Genomic DNA, 19,552 nt, shown 5'->3' with positions numbered 1-19,552 from the left:
ATGTGACAGGATTATCTACTGACACATGATGTTGGAAGTTTGAGTGGAATGGAGTCTGTTTCTATGTTTAGAATAGCCCTTGCAGAGTATGAAATAGCAATTGTATATAGTTGGATAGACTAAGATAGCTGTTAATGCATGAATTAACAGCTTTCATGCAGAATTAATGCAGAATTAGGCTATAGCTCTAGATTATTTCTATCCACCTCCAGACACAGACATGCAGTGCTGGGATGGACAGTCCTGCTGTTTCCTCCTGTGCTGGGCCCTTTTTTCTTAATGTATTAGCATATTCTATTAGGGTACAATCAAGAGAAACGTTGTAACAGTGTAGCTTTACACTGACTTACAATGCTGAGCAAGCCTTGCTGTCCCCAGTTCTGTAGGAGCACCCCACCGTGTTTCTGGGCAGTCTGTACACTAGCCCGCTAGGCTATGTCATTTTCTCTGTCAGCACTCCAGTGGCTGCAAGGGACAGTGAGTCTAACAGCTTAGGAGAAAAGGGCAAGGAGACGCCTCAAGATGAAGAATTGTCTCCAGGACATTTTCTGCATTTCTTTCTCTTTATTGTTTTTGCATATCATATTTATTCTTTTTTTATTGAGGTATAATTGATTTACAATATTTTATTAGTCTCAGGTGTACAACATAATGATTCAAAGATTTTATAGATTACACTCCATGTATGTCAATAGTTATTATGAAATATTGGCTGTAATTCCCTGTGCTGTACAGTATATCCTTGTAGCTTGTTTATTTTATACATAGTAGTTTGGATCCCTTAATTCCCCACCCCTATTTTACCTCTCCCCCTTTCCCTCTCCCCACAGTAAACACTAGTTTGTTCTCTATATCTGTGAGTCTGTTTCTTTTTTGTAATATTCATTCATTTGTTTTATTTTTTAGAGTCCACGTATAAGTGATGAAACACAGTATTTGTCTTTCTCTGTCTTGACTTACTTCACTAAGCATAATACCCTCCAAGTCCATTCATGTTGCTGCAAATGGCAGAATTTCATTCTTTTTTATGGCTGAGTAATATTCCATTGTGTGTGTTTACATTTATATATATCACATCTTCTTTATCCATTTATCTGTTGATGGACATCTAGGTTGCTTCCATATCTTGGCTGAAAAGTTAGCTGATAGCCTTATGGGAGCTCCTTTGTAAGTAACTTGTTGCTTTTCCCTTGTTGCTTTTAATATTCAGTCTTTATTTTTAATTTTTGCCATTTTAATTACAGTGTGTTGGTGTGGTCCTTTTTGGGTTTCAGACTCTCTGTGGATTTTCAACCAAGAAGTCTATTTAACCTTTCCCAGGTTAGGGAAGTTTTCAGCTATTATATATTCAAATATTTTGTCTTCCACTTTCTCTCTTCTCCTTCTGGTACTCCTATAAGGTGAATGTTTGTATATTTGATGTTGTCCCAGAGGTCTCTTGAACTGTCCTCATTTCTTTTTATTCTTTTTTCTTGTTTTGCTCAGCAGCAGCGATTCCCACTGCTCTGTCTTCCAGCTCGCTCATCCGTTCCTCTGTATCATTTAATCTACTGTTGATTCCTTCTAGTGTATTTTTTCATTTCAGTTAGTGTATTCTTTATCTCTGTTTGGTTGTTCTTTATGGTTTCTAACTCTTTATTAAAAACTTCTAATTTCTCACTCTGTTCATCCATTCTTCTCCCAAGTTCTTTGATCATCTTTACAATCATTACCCTGAACTCTTTCTCAGGTAGGTTGCCTGTCTCCACTTTGCTTAGTTCTCCTTCTGGGGTTTTATCTTGTTCCTTTCTTTGGAATATGTTCCTCTGTCACCTCATTTTGCCTTATTTGCTGGTTTCATTTCTGTGTATGTAAGTTGGTTACATTTCCTGACCTTGGAGAAGTGGCCTTCTGTAGGAGACATCCTGTGTGTGCTGGCAGCACACTCCCCTCGGTCACCAGGGCTGGATGCTCTAGGGGTGCCCCCTCTGTGGACTGTGGGTCCCCCTGTTGTGGTAGGCTGACAGGTGTGGGCAGTCTCATAGGCCTGGCTGGCCCCTGGTCTGGTTGCTGGCCAGGCCCTCCTTGTGTAGAGGTTGCTGGTCATTGGTTGGTAGGCCTGAGTCACAAGGTGGCTGGCAGCCTCACTCCTGGTGAGCCCCAGAGCTTGTGCTGGCCCACTGGTGGTCAGAGCCAGGTCCTGGGGTCTAGCTGCAGGACCCAGGGGTGCCAGAGCTGGTGTCGGACTGCTGGTGAGTTGGGCTGGACCCTGGGGCAGCTGGCTGAGGGGCCCAGTGTGTCTCAGAGCTGGTGTTGGCCTGAAGGTAGGTAGGGCCATGGCCCAGCTGGTGTGTGGGCTGGGTCTGTAGGCTCCAGGGCTGAGGTTTTCCTTGGGCATGTCTCTGCCTGCTGGTGGGTGATGCTGGTCCCAAGGCTAGAGCAGGCTCACTGGTGGATGGGGTCAAGGTCCAGGAGATTCTGGGGCTGGTGCCTGTTCACTGGTGTGTGGAGCTGAGTCATGGGGTCTTTGGCTGCAGGGCCCTGGGGTTCCCAGGTCTAGTGCCTATGTACTGATGTGTGTGGCTGGGTCCTGGACCCTCTGGTGGACAAGGCCGTGTCCAGGGGCAGCTGTGGGCTCGAGGGTCTTAAGGCAGCCTGTCTGCTGGTGGGTGGGACTGTGTCCCCACCTAGTTAGTTGCTTGGCCTGAGGTGTCCCCGTACTGGTTCCTTCAGGTTGGTGGGTAGAGGTGGGGCTGGGTCCTGAGGCTAGTAAGTTAGAAGGAGGATTCCAAGAGGTGCTCGCTAGACCAGCATCCACATGGTAGAACGAGCTCCCCAAATAGCTGCTGCCAGTGTCTGTGTCCCCAAGGTGAGCTGCAGTTGCCTCCTGCCTCTCTGAGGGGCTCTCTAAGATCAGCAGGAGGGTCTAACCCTGGCCCCTTTCAAATTACTGCTTCTGTCTTGGGTCCCAGAGCATGTGAGACTCTGTGTGTGCCCTTTAAGAGTGAGGTCTCTTTCCCACAGCCCTCTGGGCAATCTCCTGAAAGTCAGCCCCACTGGCCTTCAAAGCTAAATATTCTGGGGGCTCATCTTCCCAACGCAGGACCCCTGAGCTTGGGAGCCAGATGTGGGGCACGGACCCCTCACTCCATGGGGAGAACCTCTGCAGTTGTAACTATTCTCCCGTTTGTGGGTTGCCCACCCCAGGGTGTGGTCTTGGCTGTACTGCGACTCCGCCCTCAAACCCATCTCACTGTGGTCCGTTCATTATGTCTTCAGTTGTAGAAGATCTCTTTTGATAGGTTCTGGTCTTTTTCGTAAGTGGTTGTAATTTTGTGTGTCTGTGGGAGGAGGTGAGCTCAGGGGCTTCCTGCTTTGCGCTTGTGGGAACCCCACTCAGCTTTATTCTTTGGAAGGGGAGGCTTTCATGTGGCTGGATGAGTGATTACTAGCAGCACGGCCGAGCATGTGTTCAGTTCTGTCTCCTGACCTCCACTGTAGTGTATTCTGTGGCACGACTGTGACCTGTGTGACTGACCCCCACGTGGTTGCTCTGGTGAGAGGAGAGTTCCCTCCAGCAGGGGTGAGATACAGTTCTCGGAGAAAGGGTGATCTTCTTGGTAGACAGAGCCAGCGACGTTCATCTCTTTGTCCCCAGCACACACACACCCCCTTTCTCCATACATGGAGTTCAAACAGTGCTTTTGCCCAACATGGCACAGTTTCCCATCTCTAACCACAGATCTCCTCACCTCTGTCCCCTGTGTCTAGCTGTGGCTCCCGTCTCCAAGGCTGGTTGGTGTCCATTCTCTTCAGGTAGGGATGTAACTTAACTCTACAGGCTAACTGAAAAATACAGAATATCTGACATACTTCATATAAAGTACTAGAGGCAAAAAACAGAATAACTGCACTTTAAAATGCCAGTTCTAGAAAAGGCAAAAGAGGCAGCAGAACAGCTGTCACTGATTCAATGTCTGTTGCTACATCAAGCAGGATGGGCTGACCACGCTAATGTACTTGAGCGTCTTTTCACTGAGTCACTTCCCTGGGTAACTTATTCCAGAGCATCCCCAGGTTCAACCTGTTGACATTTGCTTTGTCCATGTTTTCCTGGGCCACCTCTGAGAATTTTTGGAGAGAATCCCCCTGCTGGAAGCTCTGATCACTTAGCAGCCCTATGAGTAGGAGCACAGGCCCAAACCATCGCAGTCCCCTTGCACCAGGCCAGAGGTTTTCCTGCCAGTAAAACTCCTTTAAAAGCCTTAGTTATCCCCTTTGAGAACTTCTGGCTGGTTAGGGCAGTTTTAAGTGTCACAGGGCTTTTTTTCTGTTTAGCAGCTTAAGAAGTTCTGCCTGTTACCTGCCTCTGCTTCAGTCTCTATTTCTGTTCCTGCTTCAGAACGCAAAATAGGTGGGAAAACAGATGGATCAGGTAAGATGGGGCTAATTGGGCCCAGTCTCCAGACTTCACTCCAGCTGGTTGCTTTATCACGGAGGGCTTCTTCACTTCTGCCTTTGAGAGAGGGTTTTGGGGAGGAGTCTTGAAGTTTCATCCTTTAATTCCTCAGGCTCTTCCTAGATATTCCCATTTCAGTTTTTCATGGTTTTTAAAATCACATAAGTATGGGCAGATAATCCAACTTTTTCAGTAGAAAGTGCATAGTTTCTAATGATAATTTACATACACTAAAATTTACCAATTTAAATTACATAGTTTGAGTTCTGAAAAATGAATACAGTTGTGTGACTACCATCACTATCAAGATACATAACATTTCCATTACCTGCAAAAGGTCTTGCTGTTAATTCCTTCCACCTTTACTCCCAGCCCATGGCAACCACTTATCTGTCCTTGGGCACTCAGCTTTTTCTTTTTATAATTTCAATAAATTGAATCATGCATATTTTTTTGTGCTTGGCTTCTTTCACTTGGAAGTGTTCTTTGCAGATTCATCCATATTGTGTGCTGCGTTAGTTTGTAGTTTGTCTCCTTTTATTGCTGAGTAGTATATTCATTCCATTGTTTGAATATCTTACAGTTTACACATACACCAGCTGGGCATTTGTGTTGTTTTCAGTTTGGGGCTATTATAAATAAACCTGCTTTGGATATTCTCAAACAAGTCTTTGCATGTACATATGTTTTCATCTCTTTTCAGAAGGTACCTAAGAGTGAAGGAGTGAGCTTGCTGGGATGTGTACTAAGTATATATTTAACTTTATAAAAAACTTCCAAACTGTTTTCTAAAGTGTCTGTAATGTTTTGCATTTCTGCCACCTGTGCATGTTACGTCCTCTTGAAAAAAATGATCCCTTTGTCATGAAATGACCTTCCTCATTCCTGGTCACATTCCTTATTTTGAAATCTACTTTGTCTAATATTAATATAGTAACTCTACCTTTCCTTTCAGTTTTTGCTAGAAATTTTTTCTAGCTTTTTAATCTTATTCTGTGATCTTGTCTTTAAAATTGTTTTCTACAGCATACTTGTGGGTCTTTTCAACCAACAATCTTTTGATTGGAGTGTTTATACCATTTATATTTATAGTAATTACTGATATACTTGACTTTATAGTAATTTATAGTAATTACTGATATAGTTGACTTTAATTCTGCCATCTTGCTCTTTGATACTTACTCCATACTTACTTTGATACTTACTTGCTCTTTTTACTTACTCCATCTTTTATTTTTTCCTCTTTTCCTGACTTGTTTGGGCTTGTGTGTGTTTTGTGGCATCGGGGGGTTCGGTCTTTCTTCACTGTTGGCATATTAGCTGTACCTCTTTGTTTAATCATTATAATGAGTGCTGGAGGGTTTACAGTATAGTCTTTAACTTGTCACAGTCTGCCTTCAAATTTTACCACTTCATGTGTAGTTTGGAATCTTTATAACAGGTTACTGTGCTATTGTCATACATTATAATTATGTATATAAAACTCATACTCCATTGTTATATTTTTCCTTTAAACAGAAAGGTATTCTTTACTTTTACTCACATATTGACCATTCCTGGTGTACTGGGTTCCTTTTTGCAGTTTCACATTTCTATTTAGTATCTTTTTTTTCTGCCCGAACAATTTCTTTCAGTATGTCTTATAGTAAACTGCTGGTGAGAAATGTTCTCATGTTTTATTGTTTTTAAAATTATATTAAGGCTGCACCTTAATTTTAGGAATTTATGGTCACTTGTATGTAATTCCTTGTCAGTGTTTTCTTTTTTGTTCAGTAATTTTAAAATGTTGTTCTGTTGTTCTCTACCCTGCGTGGTTTCAGACAAAGGGTCTGCTATCATTTTCTGTTCCTCTGTACCTAGTGTGGGTTTCTCCCCCTCTTGCCACTCTCAAGATTTTTCTCTTTATATTTGATTTTAAGCATTTTTATTATGAGGTGCCTTACTTTATGTTTTCCTTGTCTTTTTTTTTTTTTTTTGAAGTTCTTGGATTCATTGGTTTACATTTTTTACTAAGTCTGGAAATTTTTCAGCCATCATTTTTATAGCACCCACCCCTCTTCCTGGGACTCTAGTTTCCTGTATGTTAGACTGTATTACACAAAACGTTCGTTGAGACTCTGCTCAATTTTTTTCCTACTCTTTTTTTGTTTTTTTCAGTACTTTAATAATTTTTGTTGCTATATCTTCAAGTTTACTACAGTATTTTTATTCCATATATAGTATTTTTATCTTAGAAACTGCAATGTGAAACTTTTATATCCTTCATTTCTCTCCTTATCGAGTTTGTATCTTTCTTAATATCCTTGAGCATATTTTTCATATTTACAATAGCTGTTTTAAGGTCCTTCTCTTCAAATTTCTTTCTCTCTGTGCTTTTCTGGAACTGTTACATTCTTTGCATTTCTAGTAATTTTTGTTTTCATGCCAGACTTTTTGACATTTTTGTGGGTGGATTTGGTTTTATTCCTTTAAAGAATGTTGTATTTTATTCCATTGTCCAAATGAGTAACTTGCAGATTAGCTGAACCCTTTAGAGGCTTGTCTTTACCCTTTGTCATGGTGGATCCAGAGCAGCCTTTATTTGGAGACTTATTTAGCTCCATTACTAAAGCATTATTACCCTTCTTTAGACTCTCTTCAATGCCCTGGTGTTAATGAAGTCTTTCCACTCTGTCTGATAAGAACACAAGCTGTTCTTAGCCCTCTGTGAGCTCTTAAAATTACTCATTCCACTACTTATTTCTGAAGAATTGGACCATTTCCGTTCATGTGTGTTCAGATCAGTGCTCCAGCCAAGACCTGGGGATTCCTCTGCAGAACTCCAGAGCTGTCACTTTGTGCAGCTTTTCTCTCTCTTTTATTCTGCTCCATAAATTCTAGCCACCTCAGCCTCACCACACTCCCTCTTCAGCTCCTCAGCTCAGCACTACTTCCAGGCACCTACTTTTACTGCTAGATCTTAGACACTGCCTCCAAGCAGTAATCTGGGCTTACCTTATTTGTTCCTTTCTCTTCTAAATCACAGTTCAGATCTGCCTATTGTACAGTGTTTGAAAACTTTTGCTTTACATATACTGTCCTATTTTCTAGTTGTTATGATCGGAGGGCAGTTTCTGTAGCAATTAATCTTTAATGAGCATAACTAGAACTAAACTGATTATTGATCCCTGTTGTTAAGAAATTTCTTTCTAGTTGCCTCAGACCTCAAGACCTAATATTTACTGAGTTATGAAAGTGATAAGGAATTCTAGGTATTTGAGTATGACCAGGTGTGTATTTGGAGTCCCAGAACAGGATTTGTCTTCTTCCCAGCTGATCTTTTCCATGCTTCCCAAATCCCTTTTGTTGGACTTCCAATCGTGTCTGGTTGAACTGGTTTATCTCACTGCTAGATGGCTACTGCTTCTTGGAAATGCACCAACACCTGACCTGCTTCTGAATGCATCCTTCTGTTTTGAGAGGTAGTCACCATAAGCAAATTTGAAGTATGTTTTATATTACTCATATCTAATGTGCTTTAAAATATATCACTTTTCATTTCTAATACATTAAAAAATTAAAAACAGCAGTGGAGCTTTTCTGGAATAGGAGATCCAACTAATTTTTGAGAAATTTGTGTAATGATACCTTTTGGGCATATTATCCTGCTAATAAGTCTGTAGAAATTTATTCAGATTCATCGTGTTCACTATAGCCAGCGCTGTATTACATTTGCATGTATATGTAAACATGGGGAGGTGATCTGACGATAGATACTACTAAAAGTTTTTCATAAGTGAAGATTTGGGTCAAAACTCTATGGAAAGATTAAAACCCTGATTAACTTGTCTCCAAAAGACCACTTGTCCAACTCAAGGTTTGTATATTTCATTTTTTTAATTAACTCTAAGTACTAAATTTGTCAGAGTATTTCCATAATTCCTCATATAAACATTTTTTAAAACTTGGAGATATTCTTTGCTCTTATTTATTTATTTAGTCTTTTAAAGATATGGTCAGCTCGGGCTTCCCTGGTGGCGCAGTGGTTGAGAGTCTGCCTGCCCATGCAGGGGACGGGGGTTCGTGCCCTGGTCCGGGAGGATCCCACATGCCGCGGAGCGGCTGGGCCTGTGAGCCATGGCCGCTGAGCCTGCGCATCCGGAGCCTGTGCTCCGCGACGGGAGAGGCCACAGCGGTGAGAAGCCCGCATACCGGGGAAAAAAAAAAAAAAAAAAAAGATATGGTCAGCTCAAAAATTTGTCCAGGAGACAAATCATCATTAAAAGCAAATGTTTTATCTCATAGAAGTATAGGTGTTTACCAAACCCATTAAATCTGACATTAAGCGAAAGCTTTGAACGGTCAAATTTAGAAAACAAAATGTATCTTCTGCATTTTGTCAGGTAGAATGAAAAATAAAGTTCAATATAAGCTCTTAGCTTTATTAACCTGATGCATGATATTTGCGGAAATCAAGAAAGTGATTGGAAACAACAAGGTACTCAAAATATGAATGTTCTAAATCATGATGAATAACGAGATAATTAAGTGATTACTCAATATTAGTACTTTTTCCTAAGCACTTCATGCATTGCTTCATTTAATCTTCACCTTATGAAGCAGGTATTATTACTATTATCCCCATTTTACTGAGGAGGAAATTCATCTTATATTTGTTAGCCAAAGCTGTAATATAGAATATCAGGATATCTCGTGGGACTAAAATCTGATTATACCAAACTAATTGTGGCACATTATTCAAAGCAGTGCCCATGAGAAAATATGTTTAGAAAACATTTAAGTTCTCCATGTTTTGTGCAATCAGTACCATCTACTACAATGTAGCATGTATTTAGATGGCTAGAGGTCTCAGTCGAGGGCCAGTGGGGCCTGAACATTTCTTTTACTTAGCCAACCTAGCACTTTTTTGTAAATTGAATTGTGTGAATTTAGTTAGGCATTTTCTGGTAAACCATAGTTTCCGCAAGCCCCTATATCATTATGCCAGGCCTCCTTACACAATAATTGCTACTTTTCTAACCCCAGAGTCTTTTGAGGTTGTGACCCACCTCCCCTCACCCCTGCCTCCCATTTAGACTGAGGTAGCCTTAAGGAGACGGGGGCAGACAGATGGGCAAGACCATACCTAGTGCTAAATTTGTACTTCAATGGTATCAATGTGGCAAAAAATGAAGTGCTTATCTAGTTTTGCTACCACAGCCTATATAAGCTGAGGTGCAAGAAATTAATTTTTTCCCTACATGAATTAAACACTCCACAAGTACCTAAGACTGTACATGTACAAAGACTGTGTTAAATATAGCCTCTCTCCTCTTAGGAGCTAACATTTAGGTGTACCATACAGAGAATAATTACCATCTAGAATCCACAGCACAAGTTTCTAAATACATATATTGTTAGCTAAGGTAACATATAAAACATTCAAAATTGAGTGGGAGAAGTACAGTTGGGACCATGCTGACATTCTCCCAGATAACAAGATATCCAAAGGACAGTGGAATAGATAAGAGGGCCCAGAAGCAGCAGTGTCCAGTGTTTATGGTAACTTGATTATACGACAGAGGAAGTGATTCAGATATTGAAGACAACAGAACTATTTCAGTAAATGGTGCTGAGGGTGTGGGCAGTGATATGTGTGGTCGGGGGAGGTATGTGGTGTCTGTGGAGGGGGTGAGGTGGGTGTGGTGTGTGTGCTTATGGAATGAGGGGGGGTGGGTGGTATGTGTGTGTCTGTGTATGTTCCCCACCTCAGCCCAACCAGAAAAATCAGTTTCAGTTAGATTAAAGGTAAACATTTGAGAGAGAAAATCTAAAATGTTTAGATCAAAATGTGAAGCAACATCTTAATGACCTTTGGGTAGAGAAGGCTTTCTTAAGATTTAGAAAAACAAAAACAGTGAAAGGATATATTGCTGTATATGATTACATTAATGTGAAGACTCCTCTTTTAAAAAGTTAGAAGATAATCCACAGTATGGGAGAAGATACTTTGTAGCATATTATATTACTAATAATGGATTAGTATTGTGTGTGTGTGTAAAGGAATCTTAAATTAATTAGAAAGACGACATAACAGAAAAATGGACAACAGTTGGAACAGACCATTCACAGAAAAATAAATTGCAGTGATCCATAAATATATATGAGGAGATACTTAGCCTCCAGTAATCAAGGATATTCAGATTAAACACACAGTGAGATATCATTTCACGTATGTCTCATTGGCCAGAATGTGAAAGAGTGATAATACCAAATGCTGGCAAGGATTTTAGAGCAGTGAGCACTCTTCCACCCCATGCATGTGAGTGTCGGTGGTATTACCACTTTGGAAGACAGTTGGCAATAATCAATAAAGTTGGAAAAGCCTACACCTGTGTCTCAGTTAACCCAGTCCTAGGTACGTATCTACAGAAACTCTTGCCATTTTACAAGGAGGGGATTGTTCATAGCAACATTATGTTAGATCAAAATAAAACAACCTAAATGGCCCTTAATAAGAGATTGGAAAGGTTTCATATATTCATATAGTAGAAAACTATGTAACAGTGAAAAGCAAGTAACTAGAGTTACAATTTTTAACATGAATGACTCTCACAAAAGGTAATGTTTAATGAAAAAAGCAACTTGCAGAAGAATGTGCGTATATGGTAACATCTTAAAGCATGCAACACAGCACTATTTTGAATAGGAACACATCCACATAGGAATCATTAAATATGGCTTAGTGGTTACCTCTGGCAAGGGGAAGAACATGCAGTCAGTGAGGAGTACCTAGCAATTCAACTATATTGACAATTTTAAAAAATTAGGTACACATATGTTTCTTGCTCTTGATAGCCTTCTGATCTCTTAATGTTTCATTATAAAATTTTTAAAACTTGATAGAACACCTGATTGCATGGGAAATTTAGAAGCAGTTGGTATTTTTCTTGAAGTCTGTGCAAGAAAAATAATAATTATAAAACCGAAAACCCCAAAATTAGTATTCACCTCATAATATTTTAAACCTTCACCACAATAATAAAATTTTGTTTTTTTTGTTTTTCACATTTAGAAATGTAAAAGATTTAATTACGGTTACACAATGGAATGTAAATATTGTCCACCTTGACCCTGTAAGAATACAGATGAAAGAATTTGGGGTGTAAAAGTGGAGAGGGGAGAGCCCAAGGGAAACAGGGATAGAGCCATCATGCTGCTCTTAGAGAGAAGTGGAAAAGGGCTACCTAATACCCAAGAAGCAGGAAATAATGTTGTTAGCATGCTCTTAAAACTACTGGGACAACAAATAAGATGCAGATAAAAAGCCATACAAATGTACTGGGCAGGTGGAATGGAGCAGTCACATTTGCTAGTCCTCATCTCCCACAGCAGAAAATCAATAGAGAATTTTACAATCTATTATCACAGCACATTGTTTAGGGATATGATGCAAATTAACTACCCCAAGAAACAGTAAATGTTAAAAAGTGGTTTCTTTTGGAAAATGGTATTGGAGGAGTTGGGAAGAAGTGAATCAAAGAAGCTAATTATGTGGACATACCACTTTAGTAATTTTGAAATATTTGAATCACATTTCCAGTATAGATCCTTCATTGATTTTACCCACCTGAGATCTGTTTCTATTTGAAATATTGAAAAGTTAATTGCTTTTTAAGGGTGTGGGAGCCATATTTGTTTCACATTTTAGATCTCATTTTAAACGCTTTGGATGTAAGGAGTGTTGAGTAGTGTCTTGAGAAGGTTAGGGGGTTTCACTCACTTTAGAGGGGTTTACACATTGCCTGTCAGTGAAAGTTTTGAAAATTCAGTCCCACATGTCAAATTTGAGAGAGTAGATGATATTCTGAGTCACACTTACTGAAAATAGAGTTTATAATGGCACTGCAGGCAGAATTCTTTGTTATTGTATAACACTGGGAACAGCGACACTGTAATTAAGAGATAATAAAAGTGGAATATTTTTTCCCCAGAAGACAGTGTCTCCTCCTATTAGAGAAAGACTCTTTAAGTGGAGGCAAAGCAAAGCAATTATTTTAAAACTAGGCGAAGTTCCCCCTCCTTGCCACTTTGCTGTTCTGTGGCAGCAGGGTTGTATAATGAAGCCCTTTGACACAAGGCCAAAGAGCAGTGCCATGAGGGTGGCCATTTGAGTCCTCAAGTAGGAGTTTGGTGGCGGTCTAGTTCTGGTGGCATTTTATCTGTGTTCGATGAGGAGTGCCTCTTCACAATTCTACATTTAGACTAAATAACTTTTAGGTTTTTAAGTTTCATTTTGATGGCTCTTGTCTTTCATTTAAAATCCACCCTTTCCTTCATTAGTGTTGGTTAAAAGAGGTCACCCACTGTTCTCAGAAGCAATACTTTTGACAAGGAATGTGGAATAGAAACTATAATTTTTTAGCACCAAAAAAACTCTGTTCAGAATCTGAATATTTCTTTCTGAAAGAAGAATGCACAGTTTTCACTACATCTGATTTTTAGAAATTATTCTGTTTGTACTGTTGACTCATTCTATTTATATTTTCAGTATAGTTAAAATTTAGGAGAAAGAAGAAAATAATCTTCATTTCTCTATGTTTGTTTATTACAGTTTATCAAAGTCTTCAGTAACCTGATGTAAATTTGAAATTAAAAATGCAATACTGGTTTCCTAAAGAAAATAATTATGGTGATGGAAATTTATGTACCAAAATTTTATCACTGGATAGTACAGAATTAAGAATTTGAGCTTTGAAACTAGATAGATCATTGATTCATTTTAGAAATTTTTTTTTCTTTTTTGGACAAGAAAGTAGAATTTATTGGTGGGCAAGTAGGGAGGGGACAGTGCCAAGGCTCTCGTGAGTGCAGGGCCTGCCATGTGTCCAGGGGCCACAATTAGGGATGTATTTGACTTCACAGCCATCTAGGATGGGCCTCTTTTCTGCCACCATGCTTTCAAATTCATCCTCATTAAACTTAGTAAATCCCCCCTTCTTGGAGATGTGGATCTTCTGGCAGCCAGGGAACTTGAACTTGGCCCTGAGGAGGGCCTCAGTCACATGCTCCTTGTTCTGCAGCTTGGTGCAGATGGACACCATGACTTGGCCAGTGTGGGCCCTGGCCATTGCACCCTGGGGCTTTCCAAAGGCACCTCACATACCTGTCTGGAGCCTCAACTGGGGACAGTATACCAGTCACGAATGTCCACTGGAAAGGGCTGAATCCAACATCCCTTAGGGCAACCCATACTGGCAACAGGCTCATACACTACACTACCAAGGAGCCTGTTGTTTGCAGCCACTGCACACCAGGCCCCCATGGGGAAAAGAGCACAGTCGGCTTAATTGGCTGCAAAGTAGAAATTCTTTCGAGCACCAGCTGTGTGCCAGTCCATTCACTCTTGATGGGAAATAAGGGGAGGGAGGGGATATGCCTGAACAGGTGTCATTCAGCTGAAAGCTGAATTGCAAAAGGAAGTTCATAACATCTTTGGATACAAATGGCATATATGAGTATTCCAGTGAGGGAAATAGGTAATGCAAAAGCCTCAAAGGTGAGAATGCCACCTTAAGGTGCTTATTAGCACAGTGTCTGGCACATAGAAAGAACCTAATTGTTATTTAAGAACTTAATTATTATTTTAGGTAATATTAGCAGCAGCAGCAGCATTATTGCCATCATCATCTTGGAAACAGCTGAATGACCAGCAAGAGCAATACAGTGTCACTCTTGCAGTCATTTTTAAAATGACATATGATATATAAGTAGAAATGTTTAAAGGAAACAAGTATGATATCCCAATTTTGTGGCAGACGTGTGTGTAGTAAAATGATTAGGAGCTTATATACTGAAATGCTCTCTGGTGGTTAGACTGGTGATTTTACATATTTTTTCTATGTGTGTTTTTTTCTGTTATTTTCCATATTTTTTATTTACTTTGAAATTTTTTGCCATTAACACTGGATGAATATAACTTACATTATCAGGGAAAATCAGTGTTTTATGTTAAACATTTGTTATTTAAAATATAACATCAATGCAATAGAATATTTAAAGGCCTAATGAAATATAATGATGTCTAAAATATAGTAAAATGTTTTCAAAATAAAGACAAATGGAAAAAGGTATAACAAACATTTAAGCATGATTACCAATAAAAATTGACTGTTAAATAACAAAAAATGCAATAAAATAAATTTAAAAGATATAATTGGCTTTATTAAACCATCAGTCAATTGGGCAGCATCCCACCTTGCAAGCAGAGAGGAGCTTGGAGGAGCCGTACAAAGTCAAGGCTTTTATAGGCAGGAGAGAAGGGAAAAGGGGAGAGTGGTCACCTCATCTTCTTCTGGGGTATGGAAAGGGCCTGTGTAGCAGATTTCCTCATTGCTGCTGACAAGAAACTTCCAGACTAGTTGGTTAAGACCATTCCTGGAGGAGGTTGTACTGCAATTACTGCAATTAGGTTAGTTATTAAGCCTCGGTCTGGTGAGGTGGGCTGAGCACAAGTGACTCCATTTGGGGCCTATTGTCTCTTTTTTAAGATGACTTATGATAAGGTGGTGGGTATTAAACCTCCCTTTTAAAAATCTGCTAATGGCTGTTGTGGTACTGTTCTTACCATAAATAAATTGGGGATGGGGATCGTTGACAAATGTTTCATGTTGTTTTAGTAGCACTTAGTAATTTGTATCAAGGCTGCTTGTTGCAGTCCTCTTAGGAATGCAGTCCTGGTTACAAGGTGGGAAGTCCCAAGGTGGGAAGGGGTGAAGCTCTTCCAAGCACTGGCAGTCTAAACAAATGGAAGACGTTGGCCTGACATGGAAAAGCTGAGTTACACACATGGTGGCATCACTTCAGATGCAGTTCATGGCAGTGGGCTGTTTTCTGGCATCTGTGTCAGTGGTCTTGTAGGAAGGGTTGGGAACCGTGTTTTAGAAAGGGGAGCTGGCAGTCTCTCCTGAAGCTCCTAAGTTTGGGGTAAAACAGTCAGACTGCTGTCATCTTCCCTGAGAACAGCCTCTGTCTGCAGGCTGCTCTTCCTTGCCACTAGGAGTTATTTTTGTTGACCTGTAGTAGCTTTTGCCCAGGGGCGTGTTAAAGGTGCCAATGGGGCTTGGGCTATTTTACAGTTAAGGTAGCCTACTTGAATTCTATTTGTAGAAATGCATGCTCAGCAGCATCTTAGACTCTAAAGTTTATTGGTCATAAGGTGCTTGTGAAGTTGAACAAACTTGATTTGGTGTCACTTGATGAGCCAGATTCAGGCTTATCTGATTTAGCAGTTACCTGCGTTCCTCAGATAGACTGTAATAATTTACCCTTACATTTTATTTTAGTATGTTGCTCTCTGTAAGTTTGATAATGAATCCTGTAAATTGCTCAAAAAATTATGAAAAAACATAGTATGCTTGATTTTCTTGGAGTTCAGTGTTCATACCTTTCACATATAATGAAGTTATTGAACTTCAGTAACATTTTGCTATTGTCCAACTTTTTAAGGTGGTTATTAAAATAGCAAGTTCTCCAGCATCTTCCTTCACTTTATAAGAATTATGAGCATGGTGACTATGGTTAATAACACTGTATTACATAATTGAAAGTTGCTAAGAGGATAGATCTTAAAAGTCCTCATCACAAGAAAAAAACTGCGGTAATGTATGGTGATAGATGTTAAGTACACTTACAGTGGTCACCATTTTGCAGTATAGACAAATATTGAATCATGTTGTACACCTGAAACTAACATAATGTTACATGTCATTATATGTCAGTTTTTTAAAAAAAGAATTATGGGATGCTGTTTTTTTCCTAGAATTTAAAGTCCCTTTCCACAGATGTCCATTCTTTAATCATTATTGAAAACCCATAGCAATTTGTCAAGCTATGTTTGTTCCTTATGAGCCTGGGTCTTTACTGATATCCTATTTCCATATCCAACATCCTCTTGTTGAAATAATCTGTATGAAAATTTTGTCCTGCCTCTTCTTTGCTCTTTAACCAACCTGAGTTTTCAAATGTATTTCACCTAAATGATGGAGACACTTTTTAAAAAAATTATCTTCAATGTTTGTTGAGTTGCCTCATCTACATGCCTATTTAGGACATCTGATGCTTTTCTTCTTTTTCGAGTTTTTAATCTGTTCTCTGGACACAGTAACAAATAGTACTTGCTTGGAGATTCCATTCTAGTATAGGGGGAGCTCAATAATAAATAGGTGGTATTTCAGGTGACTGTTAAGTGATCCAGAGAAAAATAAGGCAAGGTGAGGAGAGGAAGCCCTGGGGGATGTGACATCTGAGCAGCGACCTGATTGAAGTGAAGGGGCAGAGGTCATGCTGGTATCTGGGAAAGCAGCAGCGAAGAAAATGTGCGGGATGTTCATCTGTCAAAATGCTAAAAAAGTTTATATGACTCTAGTATTTGTTTTTCCTGAAAAAAATAGCTGTATATTCTGGGTTATTTTTGTCTTTCTCGCTGCCTGCACACTTTTCCCGTAACCTTAGCTCATGATGATATGTTCTTATTATGTCCTGCCCTCTTCTCCAACCTCAGCACAAGTCCTTTACATTCTCCCTGTGCTTCTAGCAATGGCTAGCTGTGAAACCATCTCCTAGCTGAGTGGAGGAACGTATTTGTTTACAAGTTGGGTTTGTACATTTTTATGGCTTATTACTTGGGTAAAAATTTCTCCATCAGCTTTTGTTCCTCCTCCCACTGTTCACTTTTACTGTTTGCATTCATGTTTGATGTATCCAATGTCAAGACAGGACAGGACCTGGGACAAAACAGAAACAATAAATATGTTAATGAATGTGCTGTACTCCATCCTCCCCCCAATTAAATTAAGGGTGAAAGGTTACCCCTTTTCTATTAAAATGCATCAGGAATGTCTGGGGCCGGGGTGGGGGTTCTTCTCAAAATATTGACTTTAACAAAGAAAAATTTCTGAATACATGAATGATGTTTAAAAAGTAAGTCTTTGTGTTTTAGCATGGAAATTGGATGCATTTTCTTTTAGAAGACAGTATCCCTAACAATAAAAAATACACTTTTAAAAGATTCACACGTATTAACTCATCTGATTTTCAGAATAACCCTATGAGGTGTAGGTAGCATTTTATTATTGTTTTACAGAGACAGTAAGTGACGCATGGGGAGGCTGACTTGCCCAAGGTCACTCAGGTGAAACCAGAATTTCAAATCATGTGCTCTCTGTGGAAAATACTATGTTGGCTTTTGTCCAGAGGCCATCCTGATAAAGGATGGTGGTGATCAGTATTATGAGTCTTCTGTAATTGAGATCCATGTTTTGATTCAGTATCTTAGTCCAGATATACTGTAGAGAAGGTGGAGGGCCAAAGAAAACCCCCCTTTTCTATCTGCTGAAAACGAAATCCTCATTTAGAACCTTCTCTGACTTGTAAACCCTACACATGGGTAGAATTAGTGACTTCCTCCTCTCTTTACCTGCTTGAAACCTCCACTGTGGTTGCTTTCGGTTAGTGCCATGCTACCGGTAATTTGGTTTATACAACTTATCACTGTTAATGTGAACTGTTTAGGGGTAGGGTTTGTGTCCTAATAACCTTTATGAAACAACACTGTAAAGTAATTATTGTATGTTGTAGTGTCATTTTATAGATTTATAACCAGAGATGTTAGGCAACTTGTTGAAAGTCAGAGAAATAGTAGACAGCAGGGTATGAATAAAATCCAAGTTTCCTGGTTCTTGGTCCAGAGTACTTTCTGCCATTCCAGAAAGATCAATTTAGGGTAAAAGTCTTGACTTCTTAAAGGAATAGAATCACATCCAGAGTGAACATCATCCTGCCAGGGGCATCCTGGGGAGCATATTCTTCCAATTCTCTCTTGTGTTTCATGTTCTGTTCTCTACCAGTGATGTAAACCTATTTCTATTATAAAAAGAAGGAAATGTTTTTCAGGGAAAAGCAATCTGTATAGGTTGTACTTCTAGTTCCTGTAAGGCTGCCCCAGTTTTTCCTTTTATAAAATAGAGTTGACTGCAGGTAACAGCTCCCAGTCGTAAAGAGAAAGATTATAAAGATGAACTGATTTTTTTTAAATGTGTAAATTGCCTTAAATGTTTCGAAGGTAAATGATTTAGAAATATAAGATAGTAATAGTACTGTTTTATTTCTACCACTCTGTTATAAACCTGGAGATAATTAACACTATGAGTTGCTTAATATTGTGTGAGTTTTCTCCCAAAGGTAACTTTTGTTGTGCACAGCTGGGATTCCATTGCTTCAAGCAGTAATCTGAGTGTCTCAGTTACTCAACTAAGATTTAATGGTACTTTTTATGGTGGTGCCTGAGAATATTTTATGAAAGGAAGTTAGGGATAAATATACAAGGATTACTGTTAACTTCACATAATGATTTGTAGGGAGAGCTGTCATCCATGAATTTATCTAAATCCTTTGCATACCAGTCATAGAAAGCAAACTCCCCCTGCCTGGGGTGCACCTTCAGCTGCCTCAGTGACGTAGAATTGAAGAGCTTGCTTCCTACCAAGGTAGCATATCTCTTCATTCTATAGTAGAGATACTTTAAGAATTTTGCCCAGTTTTCAGATGCTGTCACTAGGGAATTAAACTTTAGAAATGTCTTGTGCCTTTTACAAATCTCGTACAGACATGTCCCAGTTGTACAGTGTAGAAGGGCTTTTGCTGAGCACATCTTTGTTTCCAAGATTTATTTTGGAATGCCCTCGGTGGTGTTGCATTATATTTTAAATGTCTTTCTCCCATTAACATAGAGAAATTGAAGGTATTTTACATGGAGCTTATTACATCCTCACATTTCCCTTGTTTCCTAGCCTGGCAGGGCCTCCATTGTTAGCTTTCAGGCCATAACTTAAGAATTGTTTCTAATTAGTGTGGATATGGCTTACTGACCTTCTCTACCATTTGGGGAAAAAATGATATTTTTGTCACTTTACTGGGGCAATGGAAGAATATTTTTCAGGCCAACAGACAGGAAAGAAAGGTTTGTGTATTAAAAGAAAAAATAGACACTGTCCATACTATGTCTTTCTATGCTTCTTAAGTCTTTCTGATATTAAACTTGAAGAAAAGGAAAAAGTAGATAATCAGGGAACCCAG

General features: G+C 39.4%; 1 protein-coding gene and 1 non-coding gene across 3 annotated transcripts in view; one reads left to right on the top strand and one right to left on the bottom strand.

Annotated features, from left to right (window-relative positions):
- PSD3 (pleckstrin and Sec7 domain containing 3) overlaps positions 1–19,552 on the top strand; it is a 496,191-nt gene that overhangs the window by 391,357 nt on the left and 85,282 nt on the right. The gene's annotated exons all lie outside the window — the stretch shown is intronic.
- LOC132512831 (small nucleolar RNA SNORA70) lies at positions 13,639–13,777 on the bottom strand. Its single transcript, XR_009538352.1, has one exon. It is a non-coding gene; the product is annotated as a small nucleolar RNA SNORA70 (small nucleolar RNA).

The sequence above is a fragment of the Lagenorhynchus albirostris genome, chromosome 21 (genome assembly GCF_949774975.1).
Source record: "Lagenorhynchus albirostris chromosome 21, mLagAlb1.1, whole genome shotgun sequence".
Lineage (NCBI taxonomy): Eukaryota > Metazoa > Chordata > Mammalia > Artiodactyla > Delphinidae > Lagenorhynchus > Lagenorhynchus albirostris.
Note: the sequence above shows the minus strand (reverse complement) of the source record. Positions and strands in the feature narration are given on the sequence as shown.